Source organism: Aquarana catesbeiana, linkage group LG06 (assembly GCF_042186555.1).
Source record: "Aquarana catesbeiana isolate 2022-GZ linkage group LG06, ASM4218655v1, whole genome shotgun sequence".
In the NCBI taxonomy this organism is placed as follows: domain Eukaryota; kingdom Metazoa; phylum Chordata; class Amphibia; order Anura; family Ranidae; genus Aquarana; species Aquarana catesbeiana.
The window spans coordinates 198,991,537-199,010,062 of record NC_133329.1 but is presented as its reverse complement, the minus strand read 5'-3'; the positions used below and the strand labels follow the sequence as shown (position 1 = coordinate 199,010,062).

Here is an 18,526-nt window from a genome sequence, read left to right as displayed (position 1 = left end):
ACCCAAATGTGATTCACTCTTCATAGGTGGCATAAAGAAACGGGTTCAACCTGACACAATTATCAAATACAATTTTGCCACTTTGGAGGGTTCACTATCTCTTTGGATATCATTACCCAATAGGGAGAGGATTTTTAAATCGCCCAATAGGGAGTGTATTCTAACTAATAATCACAGTATCACATGGTGCCTTTTTTGTTGCTTGGTATGTGAGCTTTGTCTATACAGCAGTCTGATACATCTGTGGTGACGCCAAAGTTTTAGAGGAGCTGGACAGAGGCTGGGGTGAATTTAAAGGGGAACACGCTGTCTCTCTGCCTGGGGTTCTCGGCTCTTGATTGGATAGATTGATGGCAGCGCAGCCATTGGCTCCCGCTGCAGTCAATCAATCACTGCGCGCTGTGAACGGTCGGGCAATCTTCTGGGACCTGTGACATGTCCAGGAAGATTGCAGGGAAGGAGGGGGGAGAGGTGAACTTTCTTGCAGAACCTGGGGAGGAAGTGGGAGCTTAAAGCGGAAGTTCCATTTTTGGGTTGAACTCCGCTTTAAGCCCACCACTGTGCCAAAGTACCCCATTTTCAGTAGGTCACTTTTCACTCTTCATAAAGCTAAATCCCACTGCTCCTAACCATGGGAGATACCCCTTACATGAGATGTGTGCCAGCTGCAAACTACACTGCTTAAACTGCACTATGAAGGGACTCTTCCTGGAGCAACTAATTGGTGGACACTGACCGTAAAGAACTGGTGTGGGAGCGTGGGGTGCTCCAAGGAGTCTGGTCAGGACTCAATGTGTAACAAACCGATTGGGGGGGCGCACACCCTAAACCTGAATATCTAAAGTTTATGCTGCTATGAAGACCTATATATAAATAGAACCTCAGAGAATAGCGCACACATACAAAAATGCAAAAGGAGTAACTTTTTAAATCTTACAAGGCTGCTTGCCAACTGGCTCACGCCGATATGTCGGCAGAAAGGCACCACTGAGGGAACCGCCAAACTCCGTACGGAGGCTCCTTTAGCCATAGCAGTTGCACCTGCTGTACATCAGGAGACCCGCTGCATGTGGCCGGCGGGCGCGATCGCCGCCAGCCACCCGCGATCGCGAGCACAAGAGCCAGAACCAGGTTTTGTGTGTGTGTGTGTACGCACAAATCGCGGTTCCGACAGTGGAGGAGAGACTGATCGTCTGTTCCTACTAAGTAGGAACAACTATCTGGCTCCTCCTCTAGTCAGTCCTATCCCCTCGGAGTTAGAAACACACCTAGGGAACACATTTAACCCCTTGATTGCCCCTAGTGTTAACCCCTTTCCTGCCAGTGACCTTTACACAGTAATCGGTGCCTTTTTTATAGCACTGATCGCTGTATAAATGTCCATGGTCCCAAAATAGTGTCAAGTGTCCGATTTGTCTGCTGCAATGTCGCAGTCTCGATAAAAATCGCTGATCGCCACCATTACTAGTAAAAAAATATATAATAAAAATGCCATAAACCTATTCCCTATTTTGTAGACGCTATAGCTTTTGTGCAAGCCAATCAATATAGGCATCTTGCAATATTTTTGGTAAAAAAAAAAAAAATTGTAGAAGAATACATATCTGCCTAAACTGATGAAGAAATTTGTTTTTAAAAAAATTCTATAGAAAATTTATTATAACAAAAAGTAAAAAAAAATGTGTTTTCCCAAAACGTGTTTCAGGACAGCACCCGAGAGATCATGGCTCCTCCTCCAACAAGAAACGCCTCATCATCCAAAGCTTTAACAGGAGGCATCCACTCGGCTTCCTTCAGGTTTTTTTTTTTTTTTTGTGTGTTTTTTCCAGTCTGTAGGAACACCTCTGGTGGGAGCCATGATCTCTCAGGTCTGTCCTGGGAGACTAGAGGTTCTCACCTGAAAATACTTTACTTTTTTTCTGCTAGGAGTCTGTGATCCTCCCACTTGCCTCTAACTGGATTGTTCCCATGGGCTCTCTTCCCCTTCCATGCTCAGAGCCTGTACTGCCTGGGAGTGCTGCCCTGTGTTTTTGGCAGATGGGCAGTATGCGGAGGCCCCCCGCTTGCCTCCCGCAATGCGGGGCAACGGCGTTGAAGGCTGAAGTGGCTGCCATTATTCTGGTGGCAGAGGATGGCTCTGTTACGTCCTGTGCAGTGCACGGGAAGGGGCGGCACTTCTGGGTCAGGCGCGGTGTCATTTCCGGAAGCAATGCACAGGGGGAGAGAGCAGGGTCACCGGGTGCATTTGAACGTCCGGTTCTGAGTCGGCGCAGCAGCGTTTTTGAATCTGCGAACCGGCCATTCGTTCAGTCACGAGACCGCAGTGTGCTCTGCAATGGGGGATGCAGCGGATAAGGGGGCAAGACAAGGCACCAGCAAGGCCAAGGTAAGGGACTGTGTTCCTATTTACTGTGGGCCTTTCTCCTATGGGTTTTAACAGTGGCTAGTGTGTTAGCTCTTACTGCTTAGCTTAAGGGACTCCAAAGTGGTGGGGATGGTTTGCTTGGGCGCAGGGAAGTGAGGTTCTTTCCTAGGCTTTTTCTTGTGCTGTACAGCAGCATTTTAGCGTTTCCTTTTTTTTTTTTTTTTTTTTTTTTTTCTGTTCAGGCCAAAAGCTCTGTTCCAGTCAAGAGAAGGTGCTCTGTCTGCAAAGATAAAATTAAGCGATGCTTGGACAAAATCACTTTGTGCAGATTATATTGCATATTTAGTCAGGGAGGAGTCTCCATCCATTTGTGGTGATCTGGTTTCAACCATTAACCACTTCACTACCCGCGTATTGTAATATGACGTCCACAGATGGGATCTCCCATCCTGGGTGGACGTCATATGACGGCCTGGGCTTCCCGGCCATCTAGGGGGCGCGCGCGCCGCCGCGTTGCTCGGAACCCGGTGCGTGTCCCCGGCGGCCGCGATGTCCGCCGGGCACACGCAATTGCCCGTTAACCGGGCCGGACCGTGGATCTGTGTGTGTAAACACACAGATCCACGTCCTGTCAGTTGAGAGGAGACCGATCTGTGTTCCCAGTACAGAGGAACACTGATCGGTCTCCTCCCCTTGTACGTCCCCGCCCCCTACAGTTAGAATCATTCCCTAGGAAACACATTTAACCCCTCATCTCCCCCTAGTGGTTAACCCCTTCACTACCTGTCACATTTATAAAGTAATCAATGCAATTTTATAGCACGGATCGCTGTATAAATGTGAATGGTCCCAAAAATGTGTCAAAAGTGTCCGATGTGTCTGCCATAATGTCGCAGTCACGAAAAAAAATCGCGATCGGCGCTATTACTAGTAAAAAAAAAAAAAATATATTTTTTTTAAAAAAATACTAAAAATCTATCCCGTATTTTGTAGACGCTATAACTTTTGTGCAAACCAATCAATATACGCTTATTGCGATTTTTTTTTTTTTTTTTTTTTTTTACCAAAAATATGTAGAAGAATACGTATGAGCCGAAACTGAGGAAATTTTTTTTTTTTTTTTTTTTTTTTTTTTAAATTGGGATATTTATTATAGCAAAAAGTATAAAAATATTGTGTTTTCTTCAAAATTGTTGCTCTTCTTTTGTTTATAGCGCAAAAAATAAAAAACGCAGAGGTGATCAAATACCACCAAAAGAAAGCTCTGTTTTGTGGGGAAAAAAGGACGTCAATTTTGTTTGGGTACAACGTCGCACGACCGCGCAATTGTCGTTTAAAGTGCGACAGCGCTGAAAACTAAACATTTGGTCTGGGAAGGAAGGGGTGAAAATGCCCTGTATTGAACCGGTTAAAGATGAGCTCCGTGCCACCTTTCAAGCGCCAGGTCCCTCAGGGAAGCGTAGGGTTCCGCAGCCATCTTCAGAATCCCAAGGGGTTTCTCTGATACAGGTGGGAGTCCTGTCTCCCAGGATACTTCCCAAGAACCTGCTTCCCACGCTCCAGATGGAACGGATTCAGAGGAGGAAAATGAAGCAGTATAAGTTGTCACTAAAGGTAGGAGGACCCTTGAAAGTAATCCACGCTACCTTGGGGATAGAGGAAGAAAAGGAGCTCTCACTGCACGACAGCATGTACGCTGGTCTGGGAGACTCAAAAGGCCTTGCTTTTCCGGTCCATTCGATAATCGCAGACATGATTAACCACTTCAATACCAGGCACTTACACCCCCTTCCTGCCCAAGCCAATTTCCAGCTTTCAGAGCTGTCGCTGTCTGCGTTTTTTTTTTTTTTTTTTTTGCTAAAAAATAAAGGGTCGAAAATGTTTGAAGATATGGGCACGCTAAAGGAGTCCATGGATAAGAGAATGGACCTACTTCTTAAAAAAAAGCCTGGCAATCAGTTATGAACAATCTGAAGCCGGCAATGGCAACAATATGTGTTGACAGGAATTTTAGAGCACTGGATTAACCAGATGAAGGCCCATGTTACTGCGGATTCCCCGAAACAGGAGATTTTGGACTTCTTTACAACCCTATCTGCACCGGTGTCATATGTTGCAGATGGCTCGGCAGAGTCCATACGCATGTCGACTAGGTCCACAGCATTTAACTCTGTTAGAGTCTTATGGCTAAAAACCTGGCCCAGGGACACAGCTTTAAAAAATACGCTGTGTAGCATTCCCTTTGCAGGGGATTTGCTGTTTGGGTCAGAACTAGATTCCATTTTTGACCGAACGGCCGATAAAAAATGATTTCCGGTCAAGAAGCAGCAGGTGCAGACCCGTAAGCATTTCTTTCGGCCTCAGAAAGAACAGCAGGAAGATAAAATGCAGGGAAAAAAGAAGGCATGTTCTTGCCAGAAGCCCAAGGGTAGGAGTGGAGTGCTGTTTATTCCTCCTGCGACTTCCAGCAAATCACAGTGACTCCTTCCTCCCAGTCGGAGGGGGGTTTCAGGAGTTTCTTCCGCAGTGGAGAGGCATTAGACCAAACCAATTTATTCTAAACCTACTCTCCCAGGGATATGTGATCAAATTCGCGGAAGAACCTCCAAAAAGGTGACAAATGCCTCAAGGGATCCAGCCAAGGCTCTCGCCATGAAGCCCCTAATCCAGGAACTGAGATCCCAGAGAGTCCTTCCATTCCCTACAAGGGAGTTCTTCCAAGGGTTCTACTCGCATATATTCCTCATTCAGAAACCCTCAGGAAAGTTCTGTCTCATCCCAAATCTGAAGATGCTAAATCGATCGGTAGCGTACAGAAGATTTTGGATGGATTCCATTTTCTCAAGAAGCAGAGCTCTTCAGTGCCTGGCAGGAAGTTTTCTGAGATGGGCAGAACTCCAAATTCTATCCTTGTCCCCGGTCCATCTAAAAGGGACTCTAAACAGGGTAGCAGACTTCCATAGCAGAAACCAGGTGTACGAGGCAGAGTGGCGATTGAACCCAGAAATCTTCCATATGATCGTGAAGAAATGGGGCAGTCAAAAGTGGATCTTTTTGCGCCACGAAAATGCACAGGTGTCTCTTCTCCCTGAACAGAACCGAGCCATCTCTGGGATTAGATGCTCTGGCTCATGGCTGGAATTTTTGCCTGTTATGTCTTTTAGCCCTTTTCAGCTTATCCCTCTGGTCATGAGGAAAATCCAGGAGGATATGACAGTAATCCTCATCACTCCCTTTTGACCCAAAAGCTTGGTTTTCATCCCTTCCTTCTCCAGATGCAACTCAAACCATATTGGCACCTTCCGTTGAGGTAAGACCTGCTTATACAAGGCCCCTTACTTCAGAAAGTAGCAAAGCTAAAGCTCACAGCTTGGCTTCTGAAGAGCAGCTCCTAAGGAAGAAGGGTTTTTTGGATAGATTGGTTGCTACCCTCCTATCTAGCAGAAAGTGTTACCAGAGCAATTTATTCCAGTTTGAAAGTTTTCAACTCCTGGTGCACTGCATCCAGCAGATTCTTAAAAGATATTTCTTGTTCTATGTTGGTCTTCATGCAAGAAGGAGCGGCTAAGGGCTTAACAGTTAGTACCCTTAACGTTCAAGTTGCTGCGCTGGGGGTATTTTTGGAAAAATCAATCTCATCAGAACCCTTAGTGATGAGGTTCTTCAAGGCCCTCACCCGGTCCAGACCGGTAGTGATCAGAAGCTGTCCAAAGTGGGACTTATTGGTGGTTCTACAGGCCCTGACCAGGGGACCATTTGAACCTATTAATTTAGACTCCCTGAGACTGATCACTTTGAAAAGTCTTTTTCCAGTTGCTATAAAGACAGCTCGAAGCATTAGTAAGCTTCAAGCCTTGTCAATCAGGGAGCCATTTATTTCTATATTTTCAGACTGAATTTTTCTGAAGACGGATCCTAATTTTTTACCGAAGGTCACTTCGGTCCAAAATCGAGCTCAGGAGATAATCGGGAAAGAAGGAAGAAGAATTTCATACTTTTGGATGTTAAGAGAGCAGTCTTAAGTTGCCTGGAAGCCACTAAGGACTTTAGGCGTTCAGAGATTGTTTCATATGCTGGTAGTAAAAAAGGAAGACAAGCTACCATTGGAACCATTGCCAGATGGTTGAGAATGGTCATCAGAGGCCTATTCCCTTTCAGGCCAGGAGAGTCCAGTTGGTATTCGGGCTCATTCTACAAGAGCTTTGGCGATGAGTTGGGCAGAAAGAGCTGGTGCCACCCCCGAACAGATCTGTAAAAGCAGCTACATGGAGTCTGACGACCTCTGCCTGTCGTTATAGGTTAGACCTGACTGCTGGGGACCAGGCTTTCGGAAGGAAATTCTTGCAGGCTGTTGTCCCACCCTAAATAGGGTAAATCTTGATTATCCTCTCGGGTGCTGTCCTGAAAGAAGTTTTGGGAAAATTCAAGTTAGACTTACCGGTAACTTGTTTTCCAATAGTCTTTCAGTACAGCAATAACCTGCCATTTTTTTTTTTTTGTTGCTGTAATACTATGATATACAGTGGGGACGGAAAATATTCAGACCCCTTTAAATTTTTCACTCTGGTATATTGCAGCCAATTGCTAAAATCATTTAAATTCTTTTTTTTTTTTTCCTCATTAATGTACACACAGCACCCCATATTGACAGAAAAACACAGAATTGTTGACATTTTTGCAGATTTATTAAAGAAAAACTGAAATATCACATGGTCCGAAGTATTCAGACCCTTTGCTGTGACACTCATATATTTAACCTCAGGTGCTGTCCATTTCTTCTGATCATCCTTGAGATGGTTCTACACCTTCATTTGAGTCCAGTTGTGTTTGATTATACTGATTGGACTTGATTAGGAAAGCCACACACCTGTCTATATAAGACCTTACAGCTCACATTTATGTTGGAGCAAATAAGAATCATGAGGTCAAAGGAACTGCCTGAAGAGCTCAGAGACAGAATTGTGGCAAGGCACAAATCTGGCCAAGGTTACAAAAAAATTTCTGCTGCACTTAATGTTCCTAAGAGCACAGTGACCTCCATAATCCTTAAATGGAAGACGTTTGGGATGACCAGAACCCTTCCTAGAGCTGGCTGTCTGGCCAAACTGAGCTATCTGGGGAGAAGAGCCTTGGTGAGAAAGGTAAAGAAGAACCCAAAGATCACTGTGGCTGAGCTCCAAAGATGCAGTCGGGAGATGGGAGAAAGTTGTAGAAAGTCAACCATCACTGCAGCCCTCCACTAGTCGGGGCTTTATGGCAGAGTGGCCCGACGGAAGCCTCTCCTCAGTGCAAGACACTTGAAAGCCTGCATGGAGTTTGCTAAAAAAAAAACACCCGAAGGACTCCAAGATGGTGAGAAATAAGATTCTCTGGTCTGATGAGACCAAGATGGAACTTTTTGGCCTTAATTCTAAGCGGTATGTGTGGAGAAAACCAGGCACTGCTCATCACCTGTCCAATACAGTCCCAACAGTGAAGCATGGTGGTGGCACCATCATGCTGTGGGGGTGTTTTTCAGCTGCAGGGACAGGACAACTGGTTGCAATCGAAGGAAAGATGAATGCGGCCAAGTACAGGGATATCCTGGATGAAAACCTTCTCCAGTGTGCTCAGGACCTCAGACTGGCCCGAAGGTTTACCTTCTAACATGACAATGACTCTAAGCACACAGCTAAAATAATGGAGTGGCTTCTCAACAACTCCGTGACTGTTCTTGAATGGCCCAGCCAGAGCCCTGACTTAAACCCAATTGAGCATCTCTGGAGAGACCTAAAAATGGCTGTCCACCAATGTTTACCATCCAAACTGACAGTACTGGAGAGGATCTGCAAGGAGGAATGGCAGAGGATCCCCAAATCCAGATGTGAAAAACTTGTTGCATCTTTCCCAAAAAGACTCATAGCTGTATTAGATCAAAAGGGTGCTTCTACTAAATACTGAGCAAAGGGTCTGAATGCTTAGGACAATGTGATATTTCAGTTTTTTCTTTTTTAATAAATCTGCAAAAATGTCAACAATTCTGTGTTTTTTTTTTTTCTGTCAATATGGGGTCCTGTGTGTACATTAACCACTTCAGCCCCGGAAGGATTTACCCCCTTCCTGACCAGAGCACTTTTTACAATTTGGCACTGCGTCGCTTTAACTGCTAATTGCGCGGTCATGCAATGCTGTACCCAAACGAAATTTGCGTCCTTTTCTTCCCACAAATAGAGCTTTCTTTTGATGGTATTTGATCACCTCTGCCGTTTTAATTTTTTGCGCTATACACGGAAAAAGACCGAAAATTTTGAAAAAAAATGATATTTTCTACTTTTTGTTCTAAAAAAAAAATCCAATAAACTCAATTTTAGTCATACATTTAGGCCAAAATGTATTCGGCCATATGTCTTTGGTAAAAAAAATGTCAAGTGTATATTTATTGGTTTGCGCAAAAGTTATAGCGCCTACAAACTAGGGTACATTTTCTGGAATTTACACAGCCTTTAATTTATGACTGCCTATGTCGTTTCTTGAGGTGTGCTAAAATGGCAGGGCAGTACAAAACCCCCACAAATGACCCCATTTTGGAAAGTAGACACCCCAAGGAAATTGCTGAGAGGCATGTTGAGCCCATGGAATATTCATTTTTTTTTTTTTTTTTTTTTTGTCCCAAGTGATTGAATAATGACAAAAAAAAAAAAAAAATTGCAAAAAGTTGTCACTAAATGATATATTGCTCACACAGGCCATGGGCATATGTGGAATTGCACCCCAAAATACATTCTGCTGCTTCTCCTGAGTATGGGGATACCACATGTGTGGGTCTTTTTTAGGAGCCCAGCCGCGTACGGGGCCCCGAAAACCAATCACCGCCTTCAGGATTTCTAAGGGTGTAAATTTTTGATTTCACTCTTCACTGCCTATCACAGTTTCGGAGGCCATGGAATGCCCAGGTGGCACAAACACCCCCCAAATGACCCCATTTTGGAAAGTAGACATCCCAAGCTATTTTCTGAGAGGCATGGTGAGTATTTTGCAGCTCTCATTTGTTTTTGAAAATGAAGAAAGACAAGAAAAAATTTTTTTTTTTTTTTTTTTTCAATTTTCAAAACTTTGTGACAAAAAGTGAGGTCTGCAAAATACTCACTATACCGCTCAGCAAATAGCTTGGGGTGTCTACTTTCCAAAATGGGGTCATATGGGGGGGTTTTGAACTGTCCTGGCATTTTATGCACAACATTTAGAAGCTTATGTCACACATCACCCACTCTTCTAACCACTTGAAGACAAAGCCCTTTCTGACACTTTTTGATTACATGAAAAAATTATTTTTTTTTGCAAGAAAATTACTTTGAACCCCCACACATTATATATTTTTTTAAAGCAAATGCCCTACAGATTAAAATGGTGGGTGTTTCATTTTTTTTTTTTTTTTCACACAGTATTTGCACAGCGATTTTTCAAACACATTTTTTTGGGAAAAAACACACTTTTTAAAATTTTAATGCACTAAAACACACTATATTGCCCAAATGTTTGATGAAATAAAAAAGATGATCTTAGGCCGAGTACATGGATACCAAACATGACATGCTTTAAAATTGCGCACAAACGTGCAGTGGTGACAAACTAAATACATTTTTAAAAGCCTTTACAGGTTACCACTTTAGATTTACAGAGGAGGTCTACTGCTAAAATTACTGCCCTCGATCTGACCTTCGCGGTGATACCTCACATGCATGGTGCAATTGCTGTTTACATTTGACGCCAGACCGACGCTTGCGTTCGCCTTAGCGCGAGAGCAGGGGGGACAGGGGTGCTTTTTTTTTTTTTTTTTTTTTTCTTTAAATATAAGATAAAAAAGCAAAAAAATAATAAACTGTTCCTTTCCTTTTTTTTTTTTTTTTTAAATCATTTTTATTGTTATCTCAAGGAATGTAAATATCCCCTATGATAGCAATAGGTTGTGACAAGTACTCTTTTTTTGAAAGAATTGGGGTCTATTAGACCCTAGATTTCTCCTCTGCCCTCAAAGCATCTGACCACACCAAGATCGGTGTGATAAAATGCTTTCCCAATGGCGCTGTTTACATCCGGCGAAATCTAAGTCATAAAATGCTCGTAGCTTCCGGTTTCTTAGGCCATAGAGATGTTTGGAGCCACTCTGGTCAGCTCTATGGTCAGCTGGCTGAATCACCGGCTGCATTCTCAGGTTCCCTGTTGAGACAGGAGAGCCAGAGAAAAACATGGAAGACGGTGGGGGGCGGCATTCCCTCCCACTGCTTGTAAAAGCAGTCTAGAGGCTAATTAGCCGCTAGGATTGCTTTTACATGAAAGCCGACTGCTGGCTGAAAAGAATGATACCAAGATGATACCTAAACCTGCAGGCATCATTCTGGTATAATCACTCAAAGTCGTGAATGGCATACCTGAAGACAAAAAAATGGTTAACAATAAAGCACAGTAAACGGTAAAGTATAAAAAAATTGCATACCTGAAAAGCAAACATGATGAAACATAGTAACAATAAAACATTGCAGAATAGAATACAGTAAAAAAGAGCAGAACAATAGAGAGAGAGAGAGAACAATAAAACGACAACTATTTTTTTTTTTTTTTTGTAACTGTACCTTTTTATAACTGCAACCGGTTCCAGGTTCGGGTCTCTCAAAATGCGATGGCATCTTGGGAGACCCTGTGAAAGTGTGCCTAGTCTGTGGAATGCTGTACCCTACGCTAATACTCAACTAGTGAATGGTAGCGTTCAAAACATTCACCAATGCAAAAACCAGGATTGTCAGGACAGGAGGGACAATAATAGCGGGTGTCACGCCTATATCCGCGCTTGCTGCAGACACAACATCTTTTTTTGGGGGGGGGTTCATTGGGTAGGGGTACTCGGGAGGACATAAAGAAAATGCCTCTCATGCAGCCGACTGCATTTGGTTGGGGATGTGAATGGGGGAAGTACAGGCGCTGCAGAAGCGGTGGGTTCCCAATTAGGATTGGCGAATGCAGCAGGAAGGGCATTATGGGCACGACGGGCCTGTGTTTGTCTTTTTGGTGGCAGCGGGACACTACTTGTGCTTGCCACCTCACCAGCTTGAACTGCACTTATGGGACTCGCCACGTCACCAAGTGTTACTGCAGTGCTGGTTTGACTACGACCGGGGTGTACTAGGCCACTGGTGCTTGCCAATTCACCAAAACGCTACCAAATAAACTGTTAGCGATCGCAGGGATCAGGCCTGACTCTGCGAACGCTGCAGTTATGCGTTTAGTGTTTTGTAAGTGACAGTGATCGATACTGCACTTGGGTAGGCTGGGCTGGGCCGGGCAGAGGGGCAAAATGCAGGTGCTAGCAGGTATCTGGGCTGATCCCGCTAACACTGCGTTTTTGGGAACCCTAAACTGCTGGGGACGCTAGTATAGATCTGATCGGATCAGATATTGATGTGTTCAGATACTATACCACTAAGGGAGGCGTATGCTGCGTGCGTGGGTGTTAGCGCTACTGGCGCTAACCTGACGCTGCTTGGGGCGACGCATATCACCGCTGGGCGATCAGGGGCTAAACCTTTATTCGGTAATAAACGGTGGGTGCCCTGACACTATAAAAAATAAACGAACTAACTAGCGTCAACCGTAATGGTTATACGGTGATCAGTGGTGAAAGGGTTAACTAGGGGGCAATCAAGGGGTTAAAACATTTATTCGGTAGTATATTGGGGTCCCCGACGCTATAAAATGTTGATGGCGAACCTAAATATTTGTAGAAAATAGTAAAAACCTTCGCGCCAGTGGTGTCGATAGCAGATAATATATATGAATTACATATACTGGTGATACATCTAGTAAGAAAACATTCCCAACAATAAAGAAAATTTGTGGAAATATATAAACAATCAGTGTAAGCTGCTCCCCAATTTTTGAATAATCAAAAAAACAGATAATCAAAAAAAGGAATGTAAGGAAGATAGGGGGCGCTAGATACCATATTATTCAAGTGCTCTAAATAAATAAATCTCCTGCATTACCAAAAAAATGGAAATGTAAGAAAGCTAGGGGGCGCTAGATACCATACTATTCAAGTGCTTTAAATAAAGGATATTTATTTATTTAAAGCACTTGAATAGTATGGTATCTAGCGCCCCCTAGCTTTCTTACATTTCCATTTTTTTGGTAATGCAGGAGATTTATTTATTTAGAACCTAAATATTTACCTCCCTAACTAGCGTCACCAGTGACACTAATACAGCGTGATCGCTTAGCGACACTGGCGACGGGGTGATCAAGGGGTTAAAACTTTATTAAGGGGGGTTAGGGGGGTATCCTAGACCTACAGGGGGCTAACACTAACTGCCTTACCACTTCTAACTGTCACAAACTGACACCATGCAGTAATCAGGGAAAAAAAAAAAACTGCTTGGTGTCAGTGTGACGGGGGGAGGGGGTGATTGGGGGGCGATCGGGGGTGTTATGTGTGCCTGGCATGTTCTAGTGTGTGTGTGTGTGTGTGTGTGTGTGTGTGTGTGTGTGTGTTCACTCACTGTGAAGTCTTCTCTCCTCGGCGCCGGAATGGAAACTGCCGAGCCGAGGAGAGATGACATCACATCCTCTGCCTGTGTGTACTATACACAGGCAGGGGATGTTTCTCATTGGCTGGGAGCGATCGGGAGGGGGGGCCTCCCCCTCGCCTCTCAACGCTCCCAGACCAAAGCCGACCGCCGCTGGCACCGGGGGGGGGGGGGGTCCAATTGGACCCCCCGCCCGCGGGAAGGCAATCACGTACCAGGTACGTGATTTTGCCTGCCCGTGCCATTTTGTTCACGTATATATGCGTGAGGCGGTCGGCAAGTGGGTAATGAGGAAAAAAATTAACTTAAATGATTTTAGCAAATGCCTGCAATATAACAAAGAGGGAAAAATTAAGGGGGTCTGAATACTTTCTGTCCCCACTGTGTGTGTGTGTGTGTGTGTGTGTGTGTGTGTGTGTGTGTGTATATGTATGTATGTATATTTGTGTGTGTATATGTATGTATGTATATTTGTGTGTGTATATTATAATTTTATATTATTATAGTAACTTTTGTGGTTTTTTTTTTTTTTTTTTTTTTTTCCTATAAAATCCCAGATTTTTGAGGTATATTCTAAGCAAGCCAACACTTAGCCTTCAGTAAATGTCCGATTAAAGATTTCTAATGATCCTGGGGAGTAGAGAAGTTGTCCTGGTCTGTGGTCTCAGAGTTGCTGGATACTACATTGATTACAGACTGACAGGAAGTTTCACAAATCTGGTATTGCTGGCACTAACCCAGCTTTTTCTACAAATACATTTTAGCACCTTAATGGCAGATTCTATGGCTTGAAGCCAAAGCATGTGAGCTGGTCTGGGGAGAGCTCTGGTTACTGCTGGGCTGGACAGTGATCGGTGCTGCTGTGTGGTTAGCTTTCTCTGCCAGTTTCCAGCCACCCTTACTGCTGCTCAGACTGCGCAAGCCTTGATCCAGCCAGGCACACTTTAACAGCAGCCAAACCTGGGAAGGATCGTTCTTCACCTGTCTGGACACTGGCATAACTGCAGAGAGGAGGGACACAGTGTGCACAGACACAACCTCAGCCCAGCGTGTGGGCTGTAGCAGAGTGTCGGGCATGGAGTGGTGTGACAGCCAGATGATTACAGTGAAGAGATCTTCAGCATGTAATGAGCATAGAGCCCGATGCCTCCCCTACCTCCTGACAAGACTCCACCCACCCCTCCTCCTGACCCTGTCTGCCCTTCATTTAGACAGAAGACAGCGGCCGCTGTGGCCGTACTCCATTCGGCTGCTCTGCCGCTGAGTGACAGACCCAGCCGGGAGATTGCCCGGCACTTGTGGGTGTCCGGGAGCCAGCAGCCAAATGCGGGAGACTCCCATGTCTCGCAGGCGACTTGGGATGCCTGCATTGTGCACATGCACGTTTTACAGTTATAAGAATTTCCCCTCACTGTGTTGTGCTTGGTAGTGTGGCTGCAGAATGAGGGGGTGAGATTTATATTGAAGTGGGCGAGTTCACATTTAACATGTACAGGTCTAGTGTACCTCTCACATTCTTTGCAATTGCAAAGATTCATGGGAAATGTGGTTACTTTTTCTGTAAGGAGGGGAGAGGAGATGATGCAATCACTGTTCTAACAGCTCCTCCCTGGCAGAATGCATGATGGATTTTTTGAATTACAGAGCTGACTTCCTGAAAATTCAATTTGACTTTTCTCTTCAATGGTAAGGAATTTCACAAATGTAATTGTTTAGTGTTTTGAGGGTGTACTAATCAGGATTGGCAAAAAAATACCCTGAGTTCTGCTTTAAGTATGGCACGGCCATATGACTAAATCGCCATATTTAATCATTAAGATTAGGTGCTTTTAAGCAGCCTTGTAAGATTTAAGTTACTCAGTTTGCATATGTGTGCGCTATTCTCTGTGGTTTTTATATATAGGTCTTTTATAGCAGCACCAGCTTTTAGATATTCAGGTTTGTATAACTGTAAACTTGCTGTCCCCTCAAAATCATGGAACACACAGCCATTAATTTAAAAAAAGTAAGTACACCCCTAGGTGAAAATGTCCAAATTGGGGCAGAAGTGTCAGTGTTTTGTGTGGCCACCATTATTTTCCAGCACTGCCTTAACCCTCTTGGGCATGATGTTCACCAGAGCTTGGCCATCCATCAGCTTTACCCTCAGCTTCTTTAGCAAGGCAGTGGTTGTCTTGGAGGTGTGTTTGGGGTTGGTATCATGTTGGAGTACTGCCCTGCGGCCCAGTCTCCGAAGGGAGGGGATCCTGCTCTGCTTCAGTATGTCACAGTACGTGTTGGCATTCATGGTTCCCTCAATGAACTGTAGCTCCCCAGTATTGGCAGCACTCGTGCAGCCCCAGACCATGACACTCTCACCACCATGCTTGGCTGTAGGCAAGATACACTTGTCTTTTGTACTCCTCATCCAACTACCACCACACGCTTGACACCATCTGAACCTATTAAGTTTATCTTGGTCTCATCAGACCACAGGACATGGTTCCAGTAATCCATGTCCTTAGTCTGCTTCTTGTGCATCATCTTTAGAAGAGGCTTCCTTCTGGGACGACAGCCATGCAGACCAATTTGATGCAGTGTGTGGCGTATGGTCTGAGCACTGACAGGCTGACAACCCCCTACCCCTTCAACCTCTGTAGAAATGCTGGCAGCACTCATACGTCTATTTCCCAAAGACCACCTCCGGATATGATGCTGAGCACGTTCACTCAACCCCTTTGGTTGACCACTGTATGGTCTTGGCCACCATGCTGCAGCTCAGTTTCAGGGTCTTGGCAATCTTCTTATAGCCTAGGCCATCTTTATGTAGGGCAGCAATTCTTTTTTTCAGATCCCTTCTGTGCATGAGGTGCTATGTTGAACTTCCAGTGACCGGTATGAGAAGGCAATAACACCAAATTTAACACGCCTGCTCCCCATTCACACCTGAGACCTTGTAACACTAATGAGTCACATGACTTCGGGGAGGGAAATTGGCTAATTGGGCCCAATTTATATTAGAAAGCCAGTATGGTGGCCTGATTTTATGGGAGGAGCCAGTGGGGGGTGGGTGGGAGTATTTAACCACTTGCCGAGCAGCTGTCGTCATACTGCGGCAGGTCGGCGCGAACCGTCGTAGCTATAAGTCAGTCCCTTTTAAGTAGGATAGCAGCATGGCGCCCGCTGGGGGGCGCCGATGCTCGTGATCACGGGCACGAGAGCCAGAACAGGGACGTGTGTGTGTATAAACACACACATCCCACTTCTGTAAGGCGAGTGAGATTGTGAGTTCCTAGGAGCTGGAAACCACGATCTCTCATCTCCTATAGTCCCATACTCCACAGTTAGAACACACACAGGGAACACAGGTAACCCTCTCGATGCCCCTAGTGTTAACCCCTTCCCTGCCAGTGATATTTATACAGTAATCGGTGCATTTTTATTGCACTGATCGTTGTAATTGCTAGGCGACCCAAAAATGTGTCCGATGTGTCCGCCATAATGTCGCAGATTAAAAATCACAGAGCGCCGCCGTTACTAGTTAAAAAAAAAAAAAAAAAATTTAAATGCCATAAATCTATCCCCTATTTTGTAGACACACTAACTTTTGCGCAAACCAATCAATATATTTTTTTTGCAATTTTATTTTTTTACCAAAAATATGTAGAATACATATGGGTCTAAACTAGGGAAAAAATTGGCTTTCTTTAAAAAAAAATTGGGGCTATTTATTACAGCAAAAAGTATCACATATTGTGTGTGTGTGTTTGTTTGTTTGTTTTTTTTTTTTTTGTTTTTTTTTTTTTCCCAAAATTGTGCTCTGTTTTCTTTTTGTTTTGTTTTGTTTTTGTTTATAGCGCAAAAAATTTAAAACTGCAGAGATGATAAAATACCACCAAAAGAAAGCTCTATTTGTGGGAAAATAAGGACGTCAATTTTGTTTGGGTACAGTGTCGCATGACCGCGCAATTGTCAGTTACGGGACTGCGTCGCTTTATCGCAAAAAAAATGACCTGGTCATTGAGCAGTCAATTCTTCTGGGGCTGAAGTGGTTAAAGTGATTGTAAAGGCAATTTTTTTTTTTTTTTTTTTTTACAATAACAAACATATCAATCATACTTGCCTCCACTGTGCAGCTCGTTTTGCACATAATGGCCCCGAACATCCTCTTCTGGGGTCCCTTGGTGGCTCTCACAGCTCCTCCCCACCTCAGATAACCCCCTAGGAGAAGTGCTCTCCCTGGGGGGGTGGTTAAACGAATGCTGGACTCGGCTCCGGCACCTGTGTCATTGGATTTGATTGACAGCAGCGGGAGCAAATGGCTGCGCTGCTATCTATCCAATCAAGAGCTGAGAACCCCGGGCAGAGGAAGAGCACGTCTCCGGTGTGTGAAATTCCAAGGCTCAGGTGAGTAAAACGGGGGGGCTGGGGGGGCCGGTCACTGCCAGGTGTTTTTTCACCTTAATGCATCCCATGCATTAAGGTTACAAAAACACGAGGGTTTACAGACCCTTTTAAGCAGCCCACTCACCTGTGTTCCTTGTCGGTTCCAGTGCGAAATACTACATGTCACTAGGCAGACTCTCCCCAGCTCACTTCGCGTTCTTGAGTCTGTGTGTTCGATTACAAGTGTGTTTCTCAGTTTGTGGTCTTCATTGGCGGTTCTCACTCGCTGTTGCAGGTGGGATTCAAACCTTTTTCATATCATGCGCAATCTTATGATTCGTTATAATGCCTCCGAGTTGTTGTCGGTCGTGCCCCATCGTCATTCGGCACAGGCGTGGTAGATTCGTAGGTTCCCACTGCCTTGTTTGCCATCCCATCCACAAGCATACAATTTGTTCGTAGATCCAAGCCTCCGAGTCGTTGTCTTTTGCTTCGCTGGCTATAGGATTCACTGTTTATGGGGTTGCCGCCTCATCCACTTGGAGATTAGCATGCATTGATTGAACGGATTCTGTGGCTGATTTAGGTGGTAATTGGACCCACCTGGTGCCTCGGGGGTCGGGTGTTTGGTATGTGTTCGGTTTTGAGGAGGGGGCGGCACCTTAACACTCTACGACGGCCGATTCCAATCCCGGTCGCGTCGACAACAGTGTTTTTGTTTCCTCGGCACGACACAAGTCGATTCAAGTTGTCACACACATTACAAGCTTCCCGCAGCTCGGTCTCTCTCTCGTGAGGCTCCTGCCACAAGCAACCAGTCGTTAAGCAGACCATTCATACGGTCGCACTTACTCAAACACATATGATACTCCAGCTTCTTAACTCCGACCAAAGTCGACAGGATTTGTCCTAGTTTTTGCCTCCCTGATGAGGCTACTTTCTTGCAATCACGTCTCCAATGGCACTCGATCCGACCACTCATTGTCTCCAGTGGCACACAATTCGGCCACTCAAATTTTCTTGTCTGTTGTTTCTCCCTTAGGTCAGTCTTGTTCAGGTTGTTCCATTCTGCACTAGTTTCGATGTGCTTTCTATTCAAAAAAATAAAAATCATAATAAAAAAAAAATTATGTTGTGTGTGTGTGTATATATGTGTGTGTGTGTATATATATATATATATATATATATATATATATATATATATATATATATATATATATATATATATATATATATATAT

General features: G+C 44.5%; 1 protein-coding gene across 10 annotated transcripts in view; it reads left to right on the top strand.

The window, feature by feature from the left end:
* VPS35L (VPS35 endosomal protein sorting factor like) overlaps positions 1-18,526 on the top strand; it is a 1,435,757-nt gene that overhangs the window by 50,624 nt on the left and 1,366,607 nt on the right. The window lies entirely within an intron of this gene.